The sequence below is a fragment of the Oncorhynchus masou genome, chromosome 21 (genome assembly GCF_036934945.1).
Source record: "Oncorhynchus masou masou isolate Uvic2021 chromosome 21, UVic_Omas_1.1, whole genome shotgun sequence".
Lineage (NCBI taxonomy): Eukaryota > Metazoa > Chordata > Actinopteri > Salmoniformes > Salmonidae > Oncorhynchus > Oncorhynchus masou.
In genome coordinates this window covers 37,406,760-37,427,635 of record NC_088232.1, presented here as the reverse complement: position 1 = coordinate 37,427,635, position 20,876 = coordinate 37,406,760, and the positions used below count along the sequence as shown (strand labels likewise).

The following is a 20,876-nucleotide window of genomic DNA, read 5'->3' as shown; positions in this document are numbered from 1 at the left end:
AGTCGAGTTGCGCAAGTTGGAACCGGTGTTTTTCTGGATCAAACGCTCCAAATAAATGGACATTTTGGATATATATGGACAGAATTAATCGAACAAAAGGACCATTTGTGATGTTTATGGGACATATTGGAGTGCCAACAGAAGAAGCTCGTCAAAGGTAAGGCATGATTTATATTTTTATTTCTGCGTTGTGTGTCGCACCTGCAGGGTTGAAATATGTACTCTCGTTTACGGAGGTGCTATCCTCCGATAATAGCATCGTTTTTTCATTATTAAAGTGGCTAGAGATGAGTCAGTATGTTGGCAGCAGCCACTCAATGTTAGTGACGGCTGTTTAATAGTCTGATGGCCTTGAGATAGAAGCTGGCATTCAGTCTCTCGGTCCCCGCTTTGATGCACCTGTACCGACCTCGCCTTCTGAATTATAGCGGGGTGAACAGACAGTGGCTCAGGTGGTTGTTGTCCTTGATGATCTTTTTGGCCTTCCTGTGACATCGGATGTTGTAGGTGTCCTGGTGATTTGTTGTGCAGACCACACCACCCTTTGGAGAGCCCTGTGGTGGTGGCCGGTGCAGTTGCCGTACCAGGCGGTGATGTGAGTGTTTTTGGTGACAAGCTGAATTTCTTCAGCCTCCTGAGGTTGAAGAGGCGCTGCTGCGTCTACTTCACCATGCTGTCTGTATGGGTGGACCATTTCAGTTTGTCCGTGATGTGTACGCCGAGGAACTTAAAACTTTCCACCTTCTCCACCACTGTCCCGTCGATGTGGATAGGGGGCTGCACCCTCTGCTGTTTCCTGAAGTCCACGATCATCTCCTTTGTTTTAGTGACATTGAGTTAGAGGTTATTTTCCTGACACCACACTCCGAGGGCCCTCACCTCCTCCCTGTAGGCCGTCTCGTCGTTGTTGGTAATCAAGCCTACCACTGAAGTGTTGTCTGCCAACTTGATGATTGAGTTGGAGGCATGCATGGCCATGGGTGAACAGGGAGTACAGGAGAGGGCTGAGAACGCACCCTTGTGGGGCCCCAGTGTTGAGGATCAGCGGAGATGTTGCTACCTACCCTCACCACCTGGGGGGCAGCCTGTCAGGAAGTCCAGGACCCAGTTGCATAGGGCGGGGTCAAGACCCAGGGTCTAAAGCTTAATGACAAGTTTGGAGGGTACTATGGTGTTAAATGCTGAGCCGTAGTCGATGAACAGCATTCTTACATAGGTATTCCTCTTGTCCAGATGGGTTAGGGCAGTGTGATTGAGTCGTCTGTGGACCTATTGGGGCGGTAAGCAAATTGGAGTGGGTCTAGGGTGTCAGGTAGGGTGGAGGTGATTTGGTCCTTGACTAGTCTCTCAAAGCACTACATGATGACAGAAGTGAGTGCTATGGGGCGATAGTCATTTAGCTCAGTTACCTTCGCTTTCTTGGGAACAGGAACGATGGTGGCCCTCGTGAAGCATGCGGGAACAGCAGACTGGGATAAGGATTGATTGAATATGTCCATAAACACACCAGCCAGCTGGTCTGCGCATGCTCTGAGAACGCGGCTGGGGATGCCGTCTAGGCCGGCAGACTTGCGAGGGTTAACACGTTTAAATGTTTTGCTCACGTTGGCTGCAGTGAAGGAGAGCCCGCAGATTTTGGTAGCGGGCCATGTCAGTAGCACTGTGTTGTCCTCAAAGCGAGCAAAGTTAGTTTGTCTGGGAGCAAGACATCGTGGTTCGCGACGGGGCTGGTTTTCCTTTTGTAGTCCGTGATTGACTATAGACCCTGCCACATACCTCTTGTGTCTGAGCCGTTGAATTGAGACTCCACTTTGTCTCTATACTGACGCTTAGGTTGTTTGATTGCCTTGGGGAGGGAATAGCTACACTGTTTGTATTCGGTCATGTTTCCGGTGTTTCCGGTCCCCTTAAAAGCAGTGGTTCGCGATTTCAGTTTTGCGAGAATGCAGCCATCAATCCAGTTTCTGGTTGGGGAACGTTTTAATATACGCTGTGGGTACAACATCACTGATGCACTTACTAATAAACTCGCTCACCGAATCAGAGTATACATCAATGTTATTGTCCGAAGCAATCTTGAAGTGTGGAATCAGATTGGTCGGACCAGCGTTGAACAGACCTGAGCACCGGCGCTTCCTGTTTTAGTTTCTGTCTATAGGCTGGGAGTAACAAAATGGAGTCGTTGTCAGATTTTCTGAAAGGAGGGCGGGGGAGGGCTTTATATGCGTAGCGGAAGTTAGCATATCGAATGCGGGTCACGCATTCGATATGCTGATAAAATTTAGGTAGTCTTGTTTTCAGATTAGCCTTGTTAAAATCCCCAGCTACAATAAATGCAGCCTCAGAATATGTAGTTTCCAGTTTACATAGTCAAATCAAGTTCTTTCAGGGCCGTCTGTGTCTGTTTGGGGGGGGATGGATATACACTACTGTGATTATGATCGAAGAGAATTCTCTTGGTAGATAATAATTTCCTGGGGTAACAATGTAAGAAATAACAGCTTCCTAGGTACGAGAAGCGAGGCGGCCATCTCTGTCGGTGCCGGAATGGTTAGCCAAGCAAAGGAAGTTTGCAACGTAAGCCCCTCAGCTCTCGTTTTTAGTCTGCTTTGCGAGTGTACAATTAAGTTTACTCCGGGCCTGAAACTCTCCATAATTCAATTTGCGACGATAGTACATCAGCTAAAAAAAAAGTAAGCGAAAACTTAACAACATCAATGGAGAATTCAACATACAAGTGTAAGTAAAAACGAATGCAAATAGGTAAAACGTTGCTACTACGTAAAAAGTAAAATGTTTCCGTTTGGTTCTCTTTTGGAAATTGTAGAAATATAACATTTTCCTTCAGAAGTCCCAGCTAGGCAGGCTAATGTTAGTTAGCTAATTCATTTGCTAGCTATCATACAGTAGGCGTATATTAATAATTACATATTTAATATAAGTAGACATGGACTCAATTGACTGTAGCGCATATAAAGCGTGCATATAAAGCACCCACAAGCTACCGGTAGCTGAAAACACCACTCATCTCGTAATGAATTTCTGGCCAAGGGTGGTCCATTTAAAAATCATTATATTGGGGGGGTGATAAGGGACATATAAGCCTAGGCAACCGTACCACCTGACATGATACCAATGCCTTACTGACGTTTGCGTGACGCCTGCATTGCTTGTTAATGAAAATCGTAATGTCCATGGTTTATATTAATTAAATCTTAACCATTATTGTTAGAAGTGTACAATTCTTCCCGATGATGCCCAATCTATAGATAGTCTTTCCCTCAACACCTCATGGGATGGTATGATATTTTCTCGCTCTATACAGATCTAAATGTTGTTCGCCAATCATAGGCTGTTGTTACCAGTTCCACATCAGACAACCAACAAGAGTTGTGTCCACGGCTTTCAGAGGAGTTTATAGATGCTTTTCGAGATGACGCTTCAGTCGAATAGAGCAGGTCATAGACTTTCTCGGAGGGTGAGTGCTATTTGGGATCCTTGGGATGTCCATACGTCTATAAAGTATACATTTAAATTGGTTAAGTTTAGTGTAAGGACGTCTCAAGGAATCTGGATAGCAGTGGCCTTTCAGAGACTGGCATAGTATTTGAGAGATTGGCGGCAACACGGACTTTGTTTTTTTTTCAAGTGTCAGAAGCAATTTGAGTGTCTGCCCCAGATTGTTTCCTTATTAGAGACAATGGAAAATAATTACCACGATGTCTTTGATTCTATTGAAGAGCAAGTAGGATATATTTAAGTTGTAATCATTTGGAAATATTTAGGTCTACTGTGTTAAGGCAAATGTGGTTTATTTGAAAATAATGATTCTTTGTTGATAACATATTGTCAAAAGAACGTAGGCAATATTATTTACTGTGTCGATAGCGGAGTAGGCTAGTGTACAATAACGTAATTTGATGTGCTTGTATTATTTATTTAATGGATTAATTAAACTGTAAATGAAATAACTACTTTTTCACTGAAAAAAAGGGAAACGAGGTACAATATGCAACTTCGATCAAAGACCTAAAATCCTGCCTGACAATATCACAACGGTATCTTATAGTGTGGATACAGTAGTAGCCTAATCTACAACAATGTAACTATGTGCTGATATTATTTATCTAATTGATCAATTGAATTGTTAATGTGGATTGGACGCTATCTTTCAATGATTACGTTATTATACAAGGTAGATACAGGAGTAGTCCATAGTCTACAATAATAATGTAATTGAATGTGTATCATTTATTTCATTGATTAATACAATTGTAAATCGGGAGGGGTAGGCTACTTCATTCAGTGTATACTGAATATATTGCCATCTCTAGGAGTATGTTAATGATGGCTTTTCAGCTGTTGAACTGTGGCAATGTCAAACTAATTTCTAAATATCTTTCTTTAGTCTAGATGTGATGAGCCAGAGAAACCAATCAGCTTCACTGCAGGTGCTCAACCCACCACCCTCAATGTTCTCCCTCCACAAGTAACCACATCCTCTTCTCCAGTTGAACTACTCTGTCACCAAAAAATGACTGTACATTTACGTGCCCATCTCAGTGGAACATGATCCATCCAAGGCCTCAGCTGGATGCCTAAAATGTGAGAAATGTAAGCAAGATGCTATAGTGTGTGTGTGTGTGTGTGTGTATGGATGGAGTTCCAAGTAAAGACTTGAGAAGATGACAAAGGAGATACTGTATGCGCTCACTCTCGTCACTATGAAAATAAAGTGTGGGATGCCTTGTGTCTGTCTCCTTTATGTCCATTTGAGGATATTTATCACCCCTGATAAATATTTTCTTAAACTCTTCTTGAACTGCACTGTTGCTTAAGGGCTTGTAAGTAAGCATTTCACGTTAAGGTCTACACTTGGTTGATTTGATTTGAAATAGCTAATTCACTCTAATTCAATCGCCTGCTATATGGAGGGGAGCCGCAGCAGTTAACTGATGTAAACAATGCAATTGTATACAATAACATTGCATATACTGTAGTATACACTTTGATTTGACTTAGTGGTTTTCCTTTTGCTGTTTCTGTATAACGGACTTTGAGATCACTGACACTCCACCTGATGTGGTGGAAGTTGTTTAACCAGATCACCTTCGAAGACCACCTTCTGGCACAGACTGAGAAGGATGTGGAGGTTTTTGACCAGGTAAAAATGGTTGCCCGCTGTTCATTTATTTTCTGGTCTTCCAATAGATATTACAAATACATTGCTTATATATGAAATAATTGCATTTATTTCTATTATCAATCAAGTTGAGACTGAACATGGACAGGGCGCATGAGAAGGAGAGCCACCGACTCCTGTGGCGGGACGGGCGCTTGCGCGCACAAATCAAAAGAAATCAGCCAAGACCTAAGAATTTTTTTTGTAGACATCCACAATTCTGGTTCATCCTTGGGAGCAATTTCCAAACGCCTACAGGTACCACGTTCATCTGTACAAACAATTGTACGCAAGTATAAACACCGCGACCACACAGCCGTCATACCGCTCAGGAAGGAGGCGCGTTCTGTCTCCTAGAGATGAACGTACTTTGGTGCGAAAAGTGCAAATCAATCCCAGCACAGCAGCAAAGGACCTTGTGAAGATGCTGGAGGAAACAGGTACAAAGGTATCTATATCCACAGTAAAACGGGTCCTATATTGACATAACTTGAAAGGCGGCTCAGCAAGGAGAAAGCAACTGCTCTAAAACCACCATAAAAAAGCCAGACTACAGTTTGCAACTGCACATGGGGACAAAGATCGTACTTTTGGAAAAATGTCCTCTGGTCTGATGAAACAAAAATCGAACTGTTTGGCCATAATGACCATTGTTATGTTTGGAGGAAAAAGTTAGATGCTTGCAAGCCGAAGAACACCATCCCAACCGCGAAGCACGGGGGTGACAGCATCATGTTGTGGGGTTGCTTTGCTGCAGGAGGGACTGGTGCACCTCACAAAATAATGGCATCATGAGGGAGGAAAATTATGTGGATATATTGAAGCAACATCAAGACATCAGTCAGGAAGTTAAAGCTGGGTCGCAATTGGGTCTTCAAAAAGGACAATGACTCCAAGCATACTTCCAAAGTTGGTGCGAAATGGCTTAAGGACAACAAAGTCAAGGTATTGGAGTGGCCATCAAAGCCCTGACCTCAATCCCATAGAAAATGTGTGGGCAGAACTGAAAAAGCGTGTGAAAGCAAGGAGACCTACAAACCTGACTCCGTTACACCAGCTCTGTCAGGAGGAATGGGCCAAAATTCACCCAACTTATTGTGGGAAGCTTGTGGAAGGCCAAAACATTTGACCCAAGTTAAACAATTTAAAGGCAATGCTACAAAATACTAATTGAGTGTATGTAAACTTCTGACCCACTGGGTCATTATTGCATGTCTAATCTAACATTTTAATTAAAAATAATTCAATAACTGTATTTTTACATACCTGATAATCATTTAACCTGTGTTTGCTTGCTTACGTCTGTCTCCTACTCCGTTCCCTTTGCTACCTAACACCAAGACATGGATCTACCTAATTTATTTATTTTACCTTTATTTAACTGGGCAAGTCAGTTAAGAACAAATTCTTATTTTCAATGAAGGCCTAGGAACAGTGGGTTAACTGCCTTGTTCAGGGGCAGAACGACAGATTTTTACCTTGTCAGCTCAGGGATTCGATCGAGTAACCTAACGCTCTAACCAGTAGGATACCTGCCATCCCACTAATGTCATCCATTACCAACCACCCTCCAACTTTTCATTACATCAGCTACTGTTATTGTCAAGTTGTCATTATCTGCTAAGAAAGAGCAAGACAACTATCATACTGGGCACATGGTGTTTTTAGCTAATCTGTATAGCTCACATTAACACTGCAAACACTCAGAACAAAAAGGGCATCAGCACATGGACAGTTTCCCTCTTCGAGTCCACTACCTGTTGAAAAACAAGTCACAAGCAGAACCTCCCATCCACACAACACCCTTCTCTATTCCGCACACCAGAATTCTGTATTTCAATCTGATTGCCATGAGTGTACAACAAATATGAAAGTAAATTGACACACATGTACCAAAGGAATATCAATGGTTATGCATTTAAGTCTAAAATATTTAAGTCTAAAATATTGCTAGATTGGTTTTCACAGCTGTTTCATAAGGTGTTCGTTAATGTAAGTTGTAACGTATCCCTTGATGGTATTTGTTAGTTCAAGAGGGTAGAGCTGCTGCTTTCAAGGAGCGGGACTCTAATCTGGAAGCTTATAAAATATCCCGCTATGCCTTCCGATGAACCATCAAACAGGCAAAGCGCCAATACAGGACTAAGAACAAATTGTACTACACCGGCTCTGACGCTCGTCGGTAGTGGCAGGGCTTGCAAACTATTAGAATACAAAGGGAAGCACAGCTGAGAGCTGGCCAGTGACACGAGCCTACAAGACGAGCTAAGCTACTTCTATGCTCGCGTCGAGGAAAGTAACACTGAAAAAAGCATGAGAGCATCAGTTTTTCCGGACAATTGTGTGATCACGCTCTCCGCAGCCGATGTGAGTAAGACCTGTATTCAGGTCAACATTCACAAGGCCGCAGAGCCAAACGGAACACCAGAAAGTGTACTCCCGAGCATGCGCTGACCAACTGGCAAGTGTCTTCACTGACATTTTCAACCTCTCCCTGTCTGAGTCTGTAATACCAGCATGTTTCAAGCAAACCACCATAGTGTTCTTAGGGACAGGAACTAAGGTAACCTGCCTAAATGACTACCGACCCGTAGCACTCACGTCTGTAGCCATGAAATGCTTTGAAAGGCTGGTCATGGCTCACAACACCATTATCTCAGAAACCCTAGACCCAGCCCAATATGCATACCGCCCCAACAGATCCACAGATAATGCAATCTCTATTGCACTCCACACTGCCCTTTCCCACCTGGACAAAAGGAACACCTATGTGAGAATGCCATTCAATTGACTACAGCTCAGCGTTCAAAACCATAGTGATGAGCTTCGTGGGCACTAAGCTAAGGACCCTGTAACTAAACACCTCCCTCTGCAACTGGATCCTGGACTTCCTGACGGGCCACCCCAAGGTGGTAAGGGTAGTAACAACACAGCCGCTATGCTGATCCTCAATACAGGGGCCCCACCTGTACTCCATGTTCACTCATGACGGCACGGACAGGAACAACTCCAACACCATCATTAAATTTGACGATGACAACAGTGGTAGGCCTGATCACTGACAACAATGAGACAGCCTATAGGGAGGTCAGAGACCTTACCGTGTGGTGCAAGGACAACGACCTCTCCCTCAACTTGATCAAGACAAAGGAGATGATTGTGGACTACAGGAAAAGGAGGGCCGAGCACACCCCATTCTCATCGACGGGGCTGTCGTGGAGCAGGTTGAGAGCTTCAAGTACCTTGGCGTCCACATCACCAACAAACTAACATGGTTTACGCACACCAAGACAGTGGTGAAGAGGGAACAAAACATATTCTCCTTCAGGAGACTGAAAAGATTTGGCATGGGTCCTCAGATCCTCAAAAAGATCTACAGCTGTACCATCTAGAGCATCCTGACAGGTTGCATCATTGCCTGGTATGGCAACTGCTCGGCCTCTGAACGCAAGGCACTACAGAGAGTGGTGCGTATGGCCCAGTACATCACCGGGGCCAAGCTTCCTGCCATCCAGGACCTCCTATACTAGGCAGTGTCAGAGAAAGTCCCTAAAAATTGTCAAGGACTCCAGCCCAGTCATAGACTGTTCTCTCTGCTACCACATGGCAAGCGGTACAGGAGCGCCAAGTCTAGGTCCAAGAGGCTCCTAAATAGCTTCTACCCGCAAGCCATAAAACACCTAATCAAATGCCCCTAACCCCAATCTGGAAAGCTGCTGCTACTCTTATCTATGCATAGTCACTTTAATAACTCTAGCTACATGTACATATTACCTCAATTGCCTCGACACCAGTGCCCCCCACACATTGACTCTGTATTGGTAGCCCATGTATATAGCCCCGCTATTGTCATTTCCTGCTGCTCTTTAATTATTTGTTCTATTTTTTGGGGTATTTTCTTAACTACATTGTTGGTTAAGGGCTTGTAAGTAAGCATTTCATAGCAAGGTCTACACCTGTTGTATTCAGCACATGTGACAAATAAAATTTGATTTGAAGAAACTAAAAACATTAATTGTACTTTGTGTTGAGCATTCAGAAACAGTTTTGCATTTATTTTGGCATTGTCTACATGTAAAAACATTATGGAAAGATATTCATATTTTATACTTGTTAATAGTTGATGACTTTTGTTTATGGGAGAATGTGCTGTTCAGTTTCCATAACTATAAAAAGTATAAAGAAAAACTATTTTACCTCAAATCTAATTGTGCTAATGGAAAAATGTCATTCATAAATGTAAATTCAGTAAACATTATAAAAACTCTGTTTTCTATAAGGAATTTGCGCAGTACATTAAGACCATTCTACATTCTTCTCATATGAAAGCTGTTAAAACAATGTGTGCCTCAAGGTCTTTGTATAATCTGTCATTTGTTATACCCCCTAGCATATGTTATCATTGTCTGTTTGTATACTTCTTGTATGTAATACTGTTTTTTCTGCAATAACTAAAATTATAGAATGGAAGGCGAGTTGGTGCCACGGTGCTCAATTGACCTTTTGCACAACGACGCAAAGCCCACTTCAGCTCAGCTTCCTACCCGATACATAGCTTCCTGTCCCAATCGCGTTGTCAGCCTGATTGTAGCCATACTAACCTCGAAGTCACTCGTTTTATCATTACCTCGGTATAGCAACATAATCATTTCTATAACCTTATTTTAATCACTCGTTAAATTCTGTTTTGTAGTTATTTTTGTAATTTGATTGTGTTCTGTCTTTTTGTCTCTTCAGCTAGCAAATGTTAGCTACCAGTACCTAGTTAACGTCAGTGCTAACGACGTTAACGTTAGTTGGTGCGGCATCTTTATTGAAAGTTAGGAAATTAAGATTTCATTATACCTTCTAGTGGGCTTCAACATCTGAAGGGAGCAGTACCTTTGCTATTCCAGTGGAATAACAACCATGTCCAAGAGATCCGTGTGTCACTGATGGGAAGCATCAACTGAATCTGGGTTGTGGCTTGACTTCTCACAAAACTACCAGTGTGAGACTCTTGTGAAGGCGTGGGCCAAGGAGTTACTACTGCAATGCATCTTTCCTTTTTTTTTTGCTTTGACCGTCCACTTTGTCTAACACCCTGTAGTCTATTTATTGGTAATAAACACCTCTGTTATACTCCAAACAAAATGTTAGAGTTTTTTATTTACAGTGACAAGAGAACAGAAACATTTAACTGAATTATTTTGAATGATTAATTAATTGCACAGACAGATGTTGGTTTGTTTCCCTTTCATTCATTGAAAGATAAAGGAGCCTGTCCCTTGTTATTTAGTCTTTCCTGCCTTAGAACTTTTTCATGTACACAAGTAGTACCAGTCACCCTTCTCTCTAATTAGTGAGAACACCACTGGGTCTCCATGTATTCTCTCACCTGAATAGTCTATGTGAAGATGGTCTTCTTCACTGAACACAAATATGCAGCCTTAAAAGTTGTTCTCCAGTCTGTAGCTATTCGGGGGCAGTGAGGCGAATGGTGGGGTCTCCTTATGGTGAACTATGTGTCACCCTACACAAACGGTGTGGTTTCTCATTTTCCCTCATGGACCTGTCGCAGCAAGCCCTTATGCTGACCTCTCCTGTCACTCTGTCCCTGTTCAAAACTGGAATAAAAATAATGAGCAATCATAATGTTAGCTAGCTACTGTAAAAGGCATGTCTTAAACTACGTCACAGCTTTGAATAAACGTCCTTGTCTGGTCTGATAGGCAACTTATCTTCATAGTTGGAAAGGTAACTGGAGACAAAGTTTGAGTCCTTTTTCCAACTTGAAGTTCAGTGCTTTGCTACTTGTCTTGGCCAGACGATGTACATGCATGCGCCTTGAGTAGAACACTGCCATGGTTGGTAAAGGAGGGCGTTGGCTAATTGCTAGCCACCTTACTAGTTAGGGCGTTAATAGCTAGCTAAGAGACAAGACAGAACACAATCGCATTGCAAAAATCACTAACTGAACGGATAAACTGAATTTTCAACAAGAATTATAAAAAAGCTATAGGAATATGATTAATATACTGAGATAATGATAAAACGAGTGACTTCGAGGCTAGTATGACTAGTCAGGCTGACAGGACGCTATGTATTAGGTAGGAAGTCGACGTTGTATAAAATATCTATGGAACTAATGGGAGCTGGAAGGGTGGGAAATAACCTCAAATAAAGCCTGTTTTTTCATGATTACTTCAAAACTACGGCAAGCTGCTCGGGAATATGGTCATATTACGAAACTGGGCTCCACGTCGGGAGGCAATGAACTAGTTATCAGTTCATTAGTTGTTTCTTTGAAGCTAGCTTAGCTAACATTAACTAAACATCGAACTTTTGTATATCGCTATATTCCGTACACTTTACCTTATTTTAGCGCTTTAATACTTCCAGATCAAATGTAATATGAATACCATTATAAAGCACAATTTCTCCCCTTTCCAAGCAAAAACAATGACGAGACCTTCATGCTGCCCGTCTCGACATGATTGAAGATAGCAATGGAGCTCCGCAATGTCTTTTTTAAGATGTCGGGTGGGGACGCGGAAAGCTACTGCGTGAAAGTGAGAGATGTCATTTGTTATTTTACCTTTAACTAGGCAAGTCAGTTAAGAACAAATTCTTATTTTCAATGACGGCCTAGGGACAGTGGGTTAACATGTGGGGAAAACAGCCTTTTTTCACCCGATTTGTCCATTTTATAACCTCTAAAATGTTTGGTTTTTTAAACACTATAAAGAGTTAATGTCTCATGACATACCTATTTAAAGGTTTATATCGAATTCCAATAGTGTTAAGGTGGCGCAAAATTACTTCACAAGTTAATTGCGGCTGTCACGGCTTTTCAGTCATGATGGTGCGAAAAATCAACTGATTGAATTAACTATTGACGAGTAATTATCTTCACACTCACCATTGATCATTTATTGTTTTTAATCTGCGAAAGAGGCGCTGCTCCTGGTGGAAAAAGGCTGTACGGCACAGAATGAATTGCACCGTGACACATCACACGTTAAAATACAGCGTCAGAGGGGTCAGTTTCTTCAACTTTTCTCTAATACTATTGGTCGATTACCATGTCAATCAACGCTAAACAGAAAGTTTGTTCACACCTCGGATTTTGATGCCAACACAGACGTTAGTCTCATTAGTTTTCATTGCAGCCTCGTTAAAATTAATGTATTTAACCTTTATTTAAGTCAGTTATGAACAAACTCTTATTTACAATGATGGCCTACCCCGGACGACACTGGGACAATTGTGCGCGACCCAATGGAACTCCCAATCACTCCCAATGGGGCCTCTTGCTATCTAGTTAGCATAACAACATAACTTTTGTCACCGACTGTTACAGTATAACTTTAGACTGTAGACCGTCCCCTTTAGACCGTCCCCTAAACTCCCCTCGCTCATACCCGGGCGCGAACCAGGGACCCTCTGCACACATCAACAACAGTCACCCTCGAAGCATCGCTCCACAAAAGCCACGGCCCTTGCAGAGCAAGGGGAACTACTACTGCAAGGTCTCAGAGCAAGTGACGTCACCGATTGAAACGCTATTAAGCGCGAACACCGTTTACTAGCTAGCCATTTCACATCCGTTACATAGACATTTGTACGTTTTCGGGTGTGTTCTTAAATTCAATCTGGAGTGCAGGAGTGCTCGTTGTAAGATTATCCGTTTGTAAATTCAGAGCGCACACTGGATGCTTGGGCACTTCCAGACACAAATGAAACCACTCTGACCATTTTACTCACCATTAGCAAAGCTGGTCAGGCAGTTTTCATGTTATCTAGAGCGTTGGTGACTATAACTGCTGCTGGCAACATTTTTAATTACGTATTTTTGCTGACAAATGCCATATTCAATGGGTGTTAGCGCTCGTAAATTCATTATTCTGCGCTCTTGTACACTCAGAGGAGAGTGCCCTGAAATCGGAGTAGATAGCCAGAGTGAATTTACGAAAGTACCCGAATGTCCATTGAGAACGCACAACGACAATACCATTTAGCTAAGAGTGACGGGAATAATCAAGTCAATAAATGTTGGTTAGCCTATAGTTAATATACTGGCAAGTTTGATGTTTAAGTAGCCAACTAACATACGGGTACATAATGTTACTGCTGTAATGATATGTGGTTCGTAAGGACAGCATAGCAAAAAAATTGTCAGGCTACATAACGTGTAAGGTCATTTATTTGAAAAGTCATTACATTGTTCAACATTTTCTTAACCTTTGTCATAATTAGCAATGCATTTGTATCTGCTCTCGTTGTACACCGGCTGCATATTTTCCGCCATTTTCTTCAAATCTGAAAGCAATGTGAAGCCACGCCCATCTTCTGAAGAATTGCAGTATGGTCCCTAAAGTACGGAAATAGTGTCTTCTGCGTGTATATTTCATATTTTTGCAAATTTAGTACGACATCCGGGAACTTTTGGCATACTAACTATATCCATACTATGACCAATAAGCATACTAAATTGCGGTTAGTATGAGTATTCAAACACAGCTATTATCCTTATCTATACCATAGCTGCTGCTATGGATATGCCTTTTACTTGAGAGCTCTGTCTTTTCCAGGTCTCCCTTGACAAAACGAGGTTATTTTTTGACTTGGTAAAATAATCTAACAGTTGTGTGCACTCTCGCTAGATAGAATTGTGTGGTTTGGTGGCAGATTTTTTAAAGAAAATAGAAATATACAGTATATCATACACAGCTAACCCAAATTGAATTTCATTCATTCATAAATGTGGACACTAATTATTGTTAATATTACAATTCTCTAGGCCCTTCATTCCAAAACCTGATGCCCAGGAAAGACCAGGAAAAAGTGTTGGCTTAAGGTACATTTACATTTACATTACATTTAAGTCATTTAGCAGACGCTCTTATCCAGAGCGACTTACAAATTGGTGAATTCACCTTCTGACATCCAGTGGAACAGCCACTTTACAATAGTGCATCTAAATCATTAAGGGGGGGTGGTGAGAAGGATTACTTATCCTATCCTAGGTATTCCTTGAAGAGGTGGGGTTTCAGGTGTCTCCGGAAGGTGGTGATTGACTCCGCTGTCCTGGCGTCGTGAGGGAGTTTGTTCCACCATTGGGGGGCCAGAGCAGCGAACAGTTTTGACTGGGCTGAGCGGGAACTGTACTTCCTCAATGGTAGGGAGGCGAGCAGGCCAGAGGTGGATGAACGCAGTGCCCTTGCTTGGGTGTAGGGCCTGATCAGAGCCTGGAGGTACTGCGGTGCCGTTCCCCTCACAGCTCCGTAGGCAAGCACCATGGTCTTGTAGCGGATGCGAGCTTCAACTGGAAGCCAGTGGAGAGAGCGGAGGAGCGGGGTGACGTGAGAGAACTTGGGAAGGTTGAACACCAGACGGGCTGCGGCGTTCTGGATGAGTTGTAGGGGTTTAATGGCACAGGCAGGGAGCCCAGCCAACAGCGAGTTGCAGTAATCCAGACGGGAGATGACAAGTGCCTGGATTAGGACCTGCGCCGCTTCCTGTGTGAGGCAGGGTCGTACTCAGCGGATGTTGTAGAGCATGAACCTACAGGAACGGGCCACCGCCATGATGTTGGTTGAGAACGACAGGGTGTTGTCCAGGATCACGCCAAGGTTCTTAGCGCTCTGGGAGGAGGACACAATGGAGTTGTCAACCGTGATGGCGAGATCATGGAACGGGCAGTCCTTCCCCGGGAGGAAGAGCAGATCCGTCTTGCCGAGGTTCAGCTTGAGGTGGTGATCCGTCATCCACACTGATATGTCTGCCAGACATGCAGAGATGCGATTCGCCACCTGGTCATCAGAAGGGGGAAAGGAGAAGATTAATTGTGTGTCGTCTGCATAGCAATGATAGGAGAGACCATGTGAGGTTATGACAGAGCCAAGTGACTTGGTGTATAGCGAGAATAGGAGAGGGCCTAGAACAGAGCCCTGGGGGACACCAGTGGTGAGAGCGCGTGGCGAGGAGACAGATTCTCGCCACGCCACCTGGTAGGAGCGACCTGTCAGGTAGGACGCAATCCAAGCGTGGGCCGCGCCGGAGATGCCCAACTCGGAGAGGGTGGAGAGGAGGATCTGATGGTTCACAGTATCGAAGGCAGCCGATAGGTCTAGAAGGATGAGAGCAGAGGAGAGAGAGTTAGCTTTAGCAGTGCGGAGCGCCTCCGTGATGCAGAGAAGAGCAGTCTCAGTTGAATGACTAGTCTTGAAACCTGACTGATTTGGATCAAGAAGGTCATTCTGAGAGAGATAGCGGGAGAGCTGGCCAAGGACGGCACGTTCAAGAGTTTTGGAGAGAAAAGAAAGAAGGGATACTGGTCTGTAGTTGTTGACATCGGAGGGATCGAGTGTAGGTTTTTTCAGAAGGGGTGCAACTCTCGCTCTCTTGAAGACGGAAGGGACGTAGCCAGCGGTCAGGGATGAGTTGATGAGCGAGGTAAGGGAGAAGGTCCCCGGAAATGGTCTGGAGAAGAGAGGAGGGGATAGGGTCGAGCGGGCAGGTTGTTGGGCGGCCGGCCGTCACAAGAAGCGAGATTTCATCTGGAGAGAGAGGGGAGAAAGAGGTCAGAGCACAGGGTAGGGCAGTGTGAGCAGAACCAGCGGTGTCGTTTGACTTATCAAACGAGGATCGGATGTCGTCGACCTTCTTTTCAAAATGGTTGACGAAGTCATCTGCAGAGAGGGAGGAGGGGGGGGGGGAGGAGGATTCAGGAGGGAGGAGAAGGTGGCAAAGAGCTTCCTAGGGTTAGAGGCAGATGCTTGGAATTTAGAGTGGTAGAAAGTGGCTTTAGCAGCAGAGACAGAGGAGGAAAATGTAGAGAGGAGGGAGTGAAAGGATGCCAGGTCCGCAGGGAGGCGAGTTTTCCTCCATTTCCGCTCGGCTGCCCGGAGCTCTGTTCTGTGAGCTCGCAATGAGTCATCGAGCCACGGAGCGGGAGGGGAGGACCGAGCCGGCCTGGAGGATAGGGGACATAGAGAGTCAAAGGATGCAGAAAGGGAAGAGAGGAGGGTTGAGGAGGCAGAATCAGGAGAAAGGTTGGAGAAGGTATGAGCAGAGGGAAGAGATGATAGGATGGAAGAGGAAAGAGTAGCGGGGAGAGAGAGCGAAGGTTGGGACGGCGCGATACCATCCGAGTAGGGGCAGTGTGGGAAGTGTTGGATGAGAGCGAGAGGGAAAAGGATACAAGGTAGTGGTCGGAGACTTGGAGGGGAGTTGCAGTGAGGTTAGTGGAAGACCAGCATCTAGTAAAGATGAGGTCGAGCGTATTGCCTGCCTTGTGAGTAGGGGGAAGGTGAGAGGGTGAGGTCAAAAGAGGAGAGGAGTGGAAAGAAGGAGGCAGAGAGGAATGAGTCAAAGGTAGACGTGGGGAGGTTAAAGTCGCCCAGGACTGTGAGAGGTGAGCCGTCCTCAGGAAAGGAGCTTATCAAGGCATCAAGCTCATTGATGAACTCTCCGAGGGAACCTGGAGGGCGATAAATGATAAGGATGTTAAGCTTGAAAGGGCTGGTAACTGTGACAGCATGGAATTCAAAGGAGGCGATAGATAGATGGGTAAGGGGAGAGAGAGAGAATGACCACTTGGGAGAGATGAGGATCCCGGTGCCACCACCCCGCTGACCAGAAGCTCTCGGGGTGTGCGAGAACACGTGGGCGGACGAAGAGAGAGCAGTGGGAGTAGCAGTGTTATCTGTGGTGATCCATGTTTCCGTCAGTGCCAAGAAGTCGAGGGACTGGAGGGAGGCATAGGCTGAGATGAACTCTGCCTTGTTGGCCGCAGATCGGCAGTTCCAGAGGCTACCGGAGACCTGGAACTCCACGTGGGTCGTGCGCGCTGGGACCACCAGATTAGGTGGCCGCGGCCACGCGGTGTGGAGCGTTTGTATGGTCTGTGCAGAGAGGAGAGAACAGGGATAGATAGACACATAGTTAACAGGGTACAGAAGAGGCTACGCTAATGCAAAGGAGATTGGAATGACAAGTGGACTACACGTCTCGAATGTTCAGAAAGTTAAGCTTACGTAGCAAGAATCTTATTGACTAAAATGATTGAAATGATACAGTACTGCTGGAGTAGGCTAGCTGGTAGTGGCTGCGATGTTGACACTACACTAATCAAGTCGTTCCGTCGAGTGTAATAGTTTCTACAGTGCTGCTATTCGGGGGCTAGCTGGCTAGCTAGCAGGTTAATTACGTTACTTTACTTTAAAAGAACGACAATAGCTGGCTAGCTAACCTAGAAAATCGCTCTAGGCTACACAATTGTCTTAGATACAAAGACGGCTATGTAGCTAGCTAGCTACGATCAAACAAAACAAACCGTTGTACTGTAATAGTTACTACAGTGCTGCTATTCGGGGGCTAGCTGGCTAGCTACGTTAAAAGAACGACAATAGCTGGCCAGCTAACCTAGAAAATCGCTCTAGGCTACACAATTGTCTTAGATACAAAGACGGCTATGTAGCTAGCTAGCTACGATCAAACAAAACAAACCGTTGCACTGTAGTAACTATTACAGTACTGCTATTCGGGGGCTAGCTGGCTAGCTACGTTAGAAGAACGACAATAGCTGGCCAGCTAACCTAGAAAATCGCTCTAGACTACACAATTGTCTTAGATACAAAGACGGCTATGTAGCTGGCTAGCTACGATCAAACAAATCAAACCGTTGTACTGTAATGAAGTGAAATGAAATTGTGATACTACCTGTGGAGCGACGCGGAATGTTGACCGGGTAGTTGGAGTTCAATTCGGTAGAGGTTGGCTAGCTGTTGGCTAGCTAGCTAGCAGCATTTCCTACGTTAAGGACGACAAATAGCTGGCTAGCTAACCTCGGTAAATTAAGATAATCACTCTAAGTCTACACACTCTAAACTGCACAATTATCTTGGATACGAAGACAGCGAAGACAACTATGTAGCTAGCTGACACTACGCTAATCGAGTCGTTCAGTTGAGTGTAATAGTTTCTACAGTGCTAGTGGACAGTGGATGTTAGCTAGCTGCTTAGCTAGCTGCTGGGCAGATACGTTAGGACGACGAAATACGATAATTATGCAATTGTCGTTGATACAAAGACGGCTATGTAGCTGGCTAAGAAGAAATTGCTAAGATTAGACAAATCAAACCGTTGTACTATAACGAAATGTAATGAAAAGTTATACTACCTGCGGACCGAAGTGTAGATGCGACCGCTCGCTCCAACCGGAACCGGAAGTTGGTACATGTAAGATAACTCAATGTCATATTTAGAGTTACTGACATGAATAGCAGCATATACAAGCAATCTATCAAATGTATTTTATAAAGCCCCTTTTACATCAGCAGTTGCCACAAAGTTCTTATAATGATACCCAGCCTAAAACGCCAAAGCGCAAGCAATACAGACGTAGAAGCACAGTGGCTAGGAAAAACTCCCTCGAAAGGCAGGAACCTATAAAGAAACCTAGAGAGGAACCAGGCTCTGATGGGTGGCCAGACCTCCTCTGGTTGTGCTGGTGGAGATTATAAAAGAGTACAGCCATTTAGACCAGATCGTTCTTCAAGACGTTTAATGTTCATAGATGACCAGCAGTGTCAAATAATAATCACAGTGGTTAAAGAGGGTGCAATAGTTCAGCACCTCAGGAGTAAATGCCAGTTGGCTCTTCATAGCTGAGCATTTAGAGGTTGAGACAGTAGGTCCCGTAGAGAGACAGGATCAAACGGCATGTCTGGGACAAGGTAGTTCCTTCGGTGAGTCCAGAGCAGGTAAAAGGGTTCCATAGCTGCAGACAGAAACAGCAGAGACTGGATCAGCAGCATGACCAGGTGGACTGGAGACAGAGAAAGCCAGAAGTCATCAGGCCAGGTAGTCCTGAGGCATGGTTCTAGAGCTCATGCTTTGCATCCTTTATTTAACTTGAGTGTAGACCTAGCCCTAGAGGTTTGTAGCTTCACATGATTTAGCCTACTTGTCAATCCAGATCTGAATATTTGATATCCTTTTTATTATACACTGTTGATAGTAATTTTTCCCGAAGCTAATCACTGAATGTCCTACTTCAAGGATGTGGTCAGGTTGACACTTTAAGTCATTATAACACCGAGTGGCGCAGCGGTCTAAGGTACCGCATCTCGGTGCTTGAGGCGTCACTACAGACACCCTGGTTCAATTCTAGGCTGTATCACAACTGGCCGGGATTGGGAGTCCCATAGGGCGGCGCGCAATTGACCCAGCGTTGTCCTGGTTTGGCCGGTGTAGGCCGTCATTGTAAATAAGAATTTGTTCTGAACTGACTTGCTTAGTTTAAATAAAGGTACAAAAATTAATAAAAATGAAGTCTGCTGCGTGGTTGCCAGATACACACAAACTTAATACATTTTTTGTATTGTTTTTATTATGGACCCCCATTAGCTTAATCTTCCTCGGGTCCAGCTCAATTAAGGCAGTTATACAATTTGAAAAATATTACAATACATTCACAACACATTGTGTGCCCTCAAGCCTCTACACTACTACCACATATCTACAACACAAAATCCATGTGTACGTGTGTGTACAGTGCATATGTTATTGTGTGTATGCCTGTGTTTCCCTTCACAGTCCCCGCTGTTCCTTAAGGTGTTTTTTTAACTGTTTTTTTAAATCTAATTTTACTGCTTGCATGAGTTACTTGGTGTGGAATAGAGTTCCATGTAGTCAAGGCTTTATGTACTACTGTGTGCCTCCCATAGTCTGTTCGGTTTAGGTTAGTGTGAAGTCAAGGCTTTGTCATTAAAGTAATATTGTGCCTATCTTTCAAATCTGCCAACCAGGCTCGGTGGGTGACCAGTAACAATGATTCAACCAAGCTGTTCCAGGCCTGGAGTGGCACGCTGGAACTTCCAGAGGCTTGTAACCCTGAAGCAGTGTGATGTGATCCAGGTAATTATCACACACACGTATACTCACTCAATCACTCATTCTGTTTTGTTGTATAATTATTTTAACTTAAGAAAATTGTTACTCTCTCTTTTAGATCTGACATCCCTATTAGCTCAACCACAGTCCTCACAGCTGAAGTCGTCTGCCCCTGCACCTGCTACACCAGCCACGACAGGTGATACAGGTAATCATCACATGCATGTATACACCCATGATTGAATCTCGGCCTTACACTCATTCAGTTAGTTGTATGATTATTGTCAGTTAAGAAAATTGTGCCTCTCTCTTTTAGATCTGCCACCCCCAGCAGTTCAGCTGCAGTCACAGCAGTCCTCTGCTGTGGTATTTAATCTACCGGCTGCACCAGTTCCTACTACACTGGCCATGAAGGGAGATACTATTGAGGAGACCCAGATGGATACAGGTAATTCAGAATTATGTTGCATATGCTCACTCACACCAACAGATGTGCACACAAACATGTTGTTGAGCTGTATACTTACTCTCACTTTGTGCATCTCTCTTTCAGATCTGCCATGCACTCCACCAGTGCCTGACAGACTCATTTCTGAGAAAGCAGAGATGGGTGGCTGACAAGGAAAAATAAAACACAACACACACTATCTCTCTGTCATACACACTCACACACATTATCCCCAGTGTAAATTCGTTGTATTTACTTGTTTATTTTATGTTTGCTCAATTTGATTTTAGGATTTGAGATATCTATTCCTACATATCCATTCTCAATATCTACATAATTACTCTAAATATCTATCAAATTAAAGTG

At 44.0% G+C, this 20,876-nt stretch overlaps 1 protein-coding gene and 1 long non-coding RNA gene across 5 annotated transcripts in view; one reads left to right on the top strand and one right to left on the bottom strand.

Moving 5' to 3' along the window:
• The window catches only part of LOC135508290 (interferon alpha-inducible protein 27-like protein 2A), a 25,834-nt gene extending 7,426 nt beyond the window's left edge, over nucleotides 1-18,408 (bottom strand). The window contains exons 1-2 of one of the 4 annotated variants that reach the window (XM_064928375.1): nucleotides 12,084-12,185; nucleotides 10,560-10,788 (exon numbers count right to left, since the gene is read on the bottom strand). The gene's annotated coding sequence lies outside the window, so the exon portion shown is untranslated. Of the gene's footprint in view, nucleotides 1-10,559; nucleotides 10,789-11,536; nucleotides 11,626-12,083; nucleotides 12,186-18,347 lie in introns of those variants that run through there. The other 3 variants (XM_064928374.1, XM_064928373.1, XM_064928376.1) reach the window with 3 other exon arrangements.
• On the top strand, nucleotides 11,646-20,876 carry LOC135508291 (uncharacterized). Its single transcript, XR_010450776.1, has 6 exons — nucleotides 11,646-11,733; nucleotides 13,965-14,021; nucleotides 19,978-20,086; nucleotides 20,181-20,270; nucleotides 20,379-20,510; nucleotides 20,616-20,876. It is a non-coding gene; the product is annotated as an uncharacterized LOC135508291 (long non-coding RNA).